The sequence below is a fragment of the Benincasa hispida genome, chromosome 5 (assembly GCF_009727055.1).
Source record: "Benincasa hispida cultivar B227 chromosome 5, ASM972705v1, whole genome shotgun sequence".
NCBI lineage: Eukaryota > Viridiplantae > Streptophyta > Magnoliopsida > Cucurbitales > Cucurbitaceae > Benincasa > Benincasa hispida.
Genome location: NC_052353.1, coordinates 32483588 through 32493252, shown reverse-complemented (window position 1 = coordinate 32493252; position 9665 = coordinate 32483588).

The window sequence follows — 9665 nt, the reverse complement described above, 5'->3', positions numbered from 1 at the left end:
CTTCTTTCTGCGCCACGGGTTGGAAATTCTGTTGCTGATTCTTCCATGTAAAATTGAGATAGTTTCTCCACTCGGGGTTGTAGGTATTCGAAAAGAGATTATTTTTCAAAAAGCAAATAGACTGTGGATTCTGTGGACATTCTTCCATTGCTTGCCCATCACCGCAAGTCGCATACCTTGCGGTGTTTTGACTAGTTGCGTTGATTTTCCCATTTTGCAGTGTTAGTATGCTGGTCGCAATTCCCTGAATTAAGTTCATCATTGCAGTCATCTGATTATGTAGTGAAGTAATAGCACCATTACTTGCGTCGTTATCCTTGATTCTCAGTCTCTGATCACTCTCTCTTCAATCCTCATGGTTCTTAGAGATGCGATCCAAGATATTCTTAGCCTCGTCATACGTTTTATCAAGTAGACCACCAGCGGCTGCCGCAATGGCAGCGGTCTGCAAAGCGGGATTCAAACCATGATAAAAGATTTCCATCTAAAGGCAGTCTGGCAAACCATTGTGTGGACAGTTCTGGACAAACCTCCTACACCTCACCTAAGCATCGCTGAGCGATTCATCCATGTCTTGTTCAAAATTTGTTATGAGTTTTCTTCGTCTAGCATTCTCAGTAGGTGGAAAATATTTCTTCATGAACTTCTCTACGACCTGTTCCCATGAAGTGATCTCTCCCGACTCTAGGGAATACGCCCATTTTCTTACCTGATCACAAAGAGAAAATGGGAACAAAGTTAGTTGAACTTCTTTGGCAGAGATGTTTAGGAACATAAAAGTATTGCAGATTTCGATAAAGCTACGGAGGTGGGCGTGCGGGTCCTCGCCACACCGGCATCCGAATTGTCCCGCAGTCTGAATCATTTACAACATCATCGGTTTCATTTCGAATCTGCTTCCATCAAGGGCAGGCCTCATGATTCCTGGAGATAAATCATAGAGGTTTGGCGATGCATATTTCCTAGTGGGCATATTGCGATCGTTAGCCAGAAGGATTCGATTCGCCATGACATTGTTTTCGTTTGGTGCTCTGTTTCCAAGCTGCTCCGCCATTTCTTCTTTATCTGATTGTTGTTGTTGGTGGTCTCTTAATCTTCGTCTAAACGTTCTCTTAATCTCTGGGTCGTAATTCGCCAGAGATTGAGAGTCTGCAAAGAAATCAAAAAAATTACCGTTAGCACACTATTTTGCCGAAGTCCATAGCAACGGCACCAAAAACTTGATGTGTTATTTTATGATGTAGAAATGTGGATGAAATGAAATGGTGAAATTACGTTGAGCACTCAAGTTTCCTCAGCGGAATCCAAGTATAAACTTCATTGAGTTTCCTAGTAAGTCCAGGGTCAAACTCAGGGACTTGTGAAAACAGGTTGCGATGGTAATTTTTAGAAAACTTTACGGTAACCAGTAACTCAATTAATTGTTGGTTGTTGTTGATTGCGGTAATGAAAAATAAAAAAATGCGGTGGATTTGAGAAAAGTCGGATTGCGTGATAGATGCACTAAGTATGCAGATGAACAGGTTGAGAAGGTCTTTAGCTAGCGTTACTTGGGAATGCGTCAAACTATGCGATCATGCTACAACCATGCACAGCAAGTCATTTTCCAATGCAAATGCGATGCTCCTAAGTCTAGGACGCATGTGTTTAATGCAAAAGTGTCCATAGAGCTTATTCCTAAGTCTATACTCTTGTCCTATGCGATGATGCAAGATGCATAAAGGCAAGATGACCGCACACAATCATATCCTATCTCTAGGATGTATCCGATGCATTAATGGCAAACAGTGCTTGTTTCTAAGCTCCTATCTCTTGATTATGCATTCTAATCTGACTCTTCCGAGTCTAAATTCTAACTTGACTTTCCCAAGCCTAGATCCTGTTCTTAGACTACCCTCCCGAGTATCTCTAATGGACGAATGAAGCATACATAATACAAGATAATCGCATAGAATGAAGATTCCCAGTTGTGCTAGCTAAATGCTTCTCAACCCATTCAACAGATTTAGCTACTCATGCATAAATAACAAAGAGTGAATAGATATGGAGAAGTAAATTCCATTTTTATAAATGAGTTGAGTACAAAATAACTATGGAAGATAAAGGTAGAGAGTCTGGTAGCAATTCCTTGCTGACCGAGGCTTTTACATTGTAAATCTCTATTCGGTTCAAAAGATATTTCTGCTTCTGCAGGCGTCGGCCCTCTCTTTGTCCTTGAAGCTTCTAGCGCTCTCCCAAGCTTACCGAAACGATCTGTCGGCACAATCTCCTTCTCTTGCGTCTGCCTTAAATGAAAGAAAATCTAAGAACAAGGCTAAACTATCAACAGAACTGTGAACTCGTAAAACAACTGAACCCCTTTTCTGAAGGATGTCTTTGGTATTTATAGAACTTCCAGGGTGAAAGGCAGCTTCTCTCTCATGATTACACAGATGGGATGGCTTTAATTCCTGACTGATGCGTCGAATATTTGTCACCGAAAAGCTAAATGTACTTGTTATCGTTAGCGGCTGTCAACTTAATTCAAATTCGACAGTCAACAGCTTTCTGTCCTATCGTGATTAATTATGCCTTTCACCCAGATGCGCCCACCATGTTGCGCCGATCAAGTTGCGACAATCCTTCTTGAGCAAATGTTTACGAACACAATCACTGCAAAGCCTTGCGGTAATGATGTGCTCGACCAATGATTTTCTATGATCGCAATTTTTGCCTTGCGTCAACGCATTTTCTGCATAAAAATACAAAAATCAACTGTTTCTATACGATGAACGCATGCGACCGTAATATTATGAATTTGATGCTTTTTGGATGCAATTTAACATATTTTATCAATGCAAGCCAGCATTGTTTAAGAACTTAGCACTATGATAACGTGCATTTCTGCTCGTTATCAACAAGCATTTAGCTATACGATAGCTTTCTTTTCTCTCCCATTTACTTATCGTTTACACGATTTGTTCTTCCTCCTACCTCTACCAAACTCACCAAAGACCATACTTTAGGTTCTCACTCCAACAATACCAAGGGCTCTTGTTGGTGGTGTCGTCCCCGCTACATTCACTTGTTCATGATTGATCGTGCTGCTACAGACGACGCGTTTGCTGGGCGATAGAGTACAAGTGGAGGTTTTTCCGCTGCGTCAGAGTTCCAAACTTGAAGAGGGTCTTCAACTGATATGAGAACTCTTTCCCTTTGTATTTTTATTGTTAAAAGCATGTCGTTAATTACTTTTTGTTTGCATAACTATATGTTAGAATGTATTTGTTGTATTTTGGTCACGAAAATCAGAAAGATCCAAATGCGTTCATGGATGCTCTTTGTTAAGAGATCCTTCAATTAGTTTATCAGTTTATGGGTTAAAATTACTAAATTTCGAATAAAATATCCCATATTTTATTAAATAAATAAAATTTTTTGTACAATATAATTACAAACTACATGACCCATAAGATTTAGGGCATCAACTCCAACAACTTCTTGCATTTTCCCAATTCACTAATTCCTTTGCTTTTGGGGTCTTCTTGTTAGACGTTTAATAATTGGAGGTAATATAGTGTCATTCATCGCTACAATACTCCATTCATTATGGTTACCAACAGGGCAAATAACACCATTATAAGTTGATGTCAATGTGCTAGCAAAATAATACTTTGACAAAAGAATAAAGATTTAAATCAAAGGTACGAATAACAACAAGAGCATAACTGCAAGTATTTCTTCCAAATCCCAAACATGACAAGTGCAACTGTTACAATTCAACTTTAACAAAAAGTTTTACCTCCATCAAGTACTTGATAATCAAAATCACCAATAGGATTAACCTTAAAGAATTATAAAATCAAAATAAGTAATATAAGCATGGCATTAAAAAAATAACTCATAAACTAATTCATAAGTTTAATACAATCAATATAATATGACAATGCGATAACAATCTGACAATAATCATTATAAGATAACGATGTAGCAATCAAATAGAAATCACATAGCAACCTAATGGCAATCAGTATAACATAGCAATGTAGTAACCAAATAGAAATCAAATAGCATTTACTTACGGTGAAACTCCATGATTCATTAGCTAGATTTCTCATCACTCCTTCAACCCAACTAGTCCAAATACTCTTCAAAGAGGATGCTGATTTACTTCTATCATAAAACCACTGTTGAAGTAACTCTTGGATTGCATAAAAAAGTGAAGCGACAGGTAAATTCCTATCATTTTTCAACACTGAATTCAAACTCTCGAAAATATTAGTTGTCATCATTTGATATCTTCTTTGCTTAGAGTAGACATGGGCCCATCTCTCAAACCTAACATTTCTAAGATGCTCTCTAATAGATGGGTATATTGACTCCATCCATCTCATATACAACTCAAAATCATCTAAAATCATCTATTGTATATGATTTTGCACACTCGTGGAATACTTTTTCTATTATAGAATATTTGAATGAAAGCTTAAGAGATGTTCCATGCAAACACAATACTGAGTTAATGGAAACACATTTAGAACAGCTTTCGAAATTCTTATATGCCTATCGAAAACAATAACTAATCCCTTCCAATCTCTGAAACAAACTTTTAGCTTCTAAAAAAACCACGTCCAAGAGGCATCGTTTTCTAAATCTACTATACTGAAAGCAAGAGAAAAAATATTACTATTATCGTCCATTGTTGAGGCAATCAATAACATTCCAAAAAATTTATACTTTAAAAATGTTCCATCAATAGAAATATATGGTCTACAATATGTCCATCCTTCAATTGATGGCCCCATGGCCAAGAAGAAATATTTAAAATGACCATTTGAATCTAATTCATATTCAATAAATGACCCTACCAAAAAAAAAAAAAGGAGAAGAAATAAAGAACATAGTATATAGGTGCATGTACAAGTTGTTCATTGATATACTAATTAATAGGTATATCAGTCAACTGATTACTAACGGATTACTATAAAATTGATCAATAACGTACCAAAATAAATGATAATGAAAATAAACCTAGATTCATTTCTTTTAACTTCAAAAAGAACTTGGGAAACCAAGGCATAAGAATCACCGACATCTCCTTTCAATATCTTCATAATGGATTCTTTGGCCCTCCAAGCTTTATAATAACTAACAACACCCCCATAATTCATTCGCATATGATGCATTATATCTTCTAGTGTTGAATGATCATAGCTATATATAAAATTTTCAACCATACAATGACTAATAAATTGTGAAGATGTCTGCCTGTGAGAAGCACGAACCAGCAAAAAGCAATTATGTTCACTAATATACTTTTGAATCATCCACAATTTACTACTTTTATAACGTGATGCTCTAACAAATCCCTGGCAACCATCTTGAGTACATTCCAACTCAATAGATTTTGAATTTGACCTCAAAGTTCTAAACTCAAAATTATTCTTTACAATTATGAAAGTGAGATGACTTCAACAAAATTTCCTTACTAGCAAACAAGTCTTTCTTCTTCAAAGACAATAATTGTTAATATGAAGATCTCTAAAAACTTCTATTTCACCATCAAAATCAACCTCAATTACAAAAGAAGGAGAAACAACTGGAACCTTTAAAAGTGTATTAACAACATGAGCAACTAAAAGATATTTTGTAAATTCATCCTTAACCACAGTAAAAAAAACTAACATACATCTTTATCTTCAAGAATCTTAACAACATGTTAAACTCCAATACTACCTAAATTCAATAAAACTGAAAGTTCAATAGATGAATGAAATTGAAGTTTCTTCCATATGAAATTAACAAAAGCCTAAAAAAGAATCGTTTTTTCAACTAAAACACCAATAGTTTTGTAACCTACATAACATTGTCGATCATCCCATTGACAACTATGGAAAACGACTATTGAAAGTTTAGCCATAACTATAAAATGCTGCAAAAATATAAAAAATAAATAAAATAAGATATATCTCAAAATGGTAATATGAGAGAAATAAGATATCATCTCATTGTATTATTTGATTGCCATCAGAAAGTAATCACATGGAAACCAAATAGAAATCAAATAACGAACATAATGATATAACTTACGTTTATATATTAGTAAATAATATAAAATATAGTCATCACATGACAACCAAATAGAAATCACTAACTACTAACTAGAAAATAGAAATAAGATAGAAATCAGATGCAAATGAGATACCAATCAGATAAATAACATAAACTATGTATCACAGATAGAAATCATATGACAATCATATGACAATCATAGAGTAAGATATAGTATTATTCTTTCTCTGTTTGTGAAAAAAAACATCACAAACAAAGAAGACAGAATAAATTTCCGATGTTTCAAGAAATCATAAAAAACTATTTAAAAAAACTAAAACGGACTTATAAAACAAAAATGACTAAGAATTAATCAAATTAAGGTTAGAGTTTATCGAACGAACTTGAGAATTCCACAAAAAAGAATAGCAACTAATAGAATAGTGATCGATATAGATAAAAATAAGAGAATAAAGAATCTACAAATTTGAGTTACTGAGAAATTCGGCAACAAACATACACAAATTTGAATATCTCACGTTTGTTTCGAAAACATATCATCCACAAATTCGAATTTCTCAAGTTTGTTTGAAAAAAAAATCTCTACAGATCGGTTGAGTAATTAGAAATCAAAACTCTGAGAGTCGAAATCAAAACGTAATATAAACCTAAGAAATTCGAAAACAAACCTCAGAAATTTGAAATCAAATTGTAAACGAAACCAATTGAGTGTAATTTTTAGGTGTAGAAATCATCCACAAATTCGAATTTCTGATTTTGGAAAAAACCTTCACAGAACGGCGGAGAAATTTGAAAACACGAGAGAAAGTTGAATGTGACATCTGAAAAAGGGAACTGCAATTTTTAATGGGTCGTTGCAGAAAGTTCAATCATGAAGAAGAAAGGAAAACGTGGGAGGAGAAAATATCATACGATTAAGATTTGTGTGAGGGTAACTTTGGAATAAAGGAAAAAAAGTCCCTTAAAAAAAGCAATCTGAATATTGCTTTATATTCTTTTATATACTTTTACCATATTTGCAATTAAAAAGAAAAAAGCATGATATGGATGCTAAGGTATAGGTAAAAAAAAGCTACCTGATGCAATTTCCCAAGATTTATTATTTTTCTGCTTTTGAGTTTAACCACAACGTGAGTGAGAAGTTCGAACGAAGGAAAAAAATGGGATATTCAACATATTAATATCAGTAAAATGTTTTAGTAAATTTAAGAAACATATAACCATCATTAAAAGAACTAAATTAAACTTCAATTTATTATGAATATTATAATAATAAATAGATGTTCATTGCTTAGTGTCCCAAAAGCCATGTGTCACCTTCATGTTGTCCATGTAAGTTCACATCGTACTTGTCATTTTGCCTATAAATAGTGTTATTTTATGGATCTTAAAATCACGCATACATCGATGAGAATTCTACTTCAAAATTCTACTATTTTCATATTATCGAATTTTATAATTTTAGTTATTTTATGTTATATTATATTTTATATATTTAATATTATTATATAAATATATTATTATATTATATTTTCTCTATATCTGTGTTCCCGTTTTGCTCCTCAAATTCACAATATGTTATCAACACGAGCTCCCGTCGTTTTTCCCGCTAAAGGTAGGTTCTAAAGGTATGTCGATTTTTCCCTTTTCGATATAATTAATAAATTTAATGTTATTTTGCATATTCAATATCTATTGAATTTCTAACATAACTACAATATTTTATGATAGTGCTTCCATAAAAAACTCACAAAATTAGAATTTGTCGCTCTTAATATTAACGAAAATAATTATTTTTCATGGGTACTTGATGCCGAAATCCACTTGGATGCTATGAATCTTGGGGAGACTAGAAGAAATACGATATCCAGTCAGGACAAAGCAAAAGCTATGATTTTCCTTTGTCATCATCTCCACGAGAAATTGAAAATGAAGTATCTTACAATAAAAGATCTTTGTATCTTGTAGAAAAATTTAAAAGAGAGGTATGATCATCAAAAAACCGTTATTCTTCCTAAAGTTCATTTTGAGTTGATGCACTTGAGTCTACAAGATTTCAAATCAGTAAGTGATAATAACTCTGCATTATTTAAAATCAGTTCGAAATTATTATTATGCGGAGAGAAAATTATTGATGTCGATATGTTAGAAAAACATTTTCTACATTTCATGTCTCGAATATGCTCCTACAACAGCAATATCGAGAGAAATATTTTAAACAGTATTCTGAATTAATTTCATGTCTTCTCATGGTTGAACAAAATAACGAGTTATTGATGAAAATTCATAAATCTTGATCAACCGGAACGACACCATTCCCTGAAGTGAATGCTGTGAATTTTAATAATAATCATGGTCAAGGTTGTGGTCAAGGTCGTGGTCACAGTCGAGGTCGCGGTCACAGTCAAGGTCGTGACTGTGGCAGAGGAAGAAACACTTAGTTAACCTCTATCAAGCCTTTCTGAAGGAAAAAGAGAAAAATGTGGAAGCAAATTTTGTATACTAGGATAATGACATATTTGACCCATTCCACAAGACAAATTTGAATTTGGCGGATTTCTTTAAATCTCCTAAAGAGAAGATTGGTGCAGTTGATGGAACATCAAGTATTTCTTTTGATTTTGATAATATTTCGACTTAATGTTATTGTTTTCTTCTATCTATCTTCATTTTTTTTTAGTAACTTTTGTAGATTTTAATTGTTGTTTTTCTTATTGTAATTATTTTATTTTAATGAAGAAACATGGATCATTTTCATATGTTGGGTATTTAAAAAATGAGCAAAGAAGATCTATGTCTGACAGACAGTGCAACTACACACACAATACTTACAAATAAAAAATGCTTTTTCAAATTGACAATACTGAAAGCAAAAGTAAATACAATATCAGGTTCTGCAAACTTGGTCAAAGGTTTTGGAGGAACAAAATTTACAATTGACAATGCATTGTTATCTAGTCAATCAGAGAGAAATTTTCTAAGTTTTAATGATATACGTTGCAATGGTTATCATGTTGAGACCGTTAGTAAGAATAATGTGGAATATCAATATATCATATCCACTGTCTCAAATAAAAAACGTATATTGGAAGAGTTGTCTACTTTATCTTCTAGATTATATTATACTCATATACGAGTAATTGAAACATATGCAACAATAAACCTGAAGTTCATGAATCTATACATATTTACAATTTGGCATGACCGATTGGGTTATCCAGGATCTATAATGATGAGGAGAATTATTGAGAATTCAAATAGTGGAATTATTGATTATATGAATTTGAATCATATTGGTGGAATTGATATTTTATTAATTTAATATTAAGATATTAAATTAATTAAATTAGTTTTATTTAAATTAATTTTGAATTAAATATTATAAAACTAAAATTTAAATAAAATAATTTTATTTAAAAAGAAAAATCAATTTCATTGAAATTGAGTTGAGTTAGTGGATTTTTCCCAAAAATTGGAAAAATCCACTAACATCTCTTATGGTGTTTTATCACCAAATTCCACATAAGTTCTTCAATCAATACCAAGTAGAAGTTGCCCTACATGCAGCCATGTTCTAATGCACGAAATGAGTCTATATAATGAAGCTTCGTGTA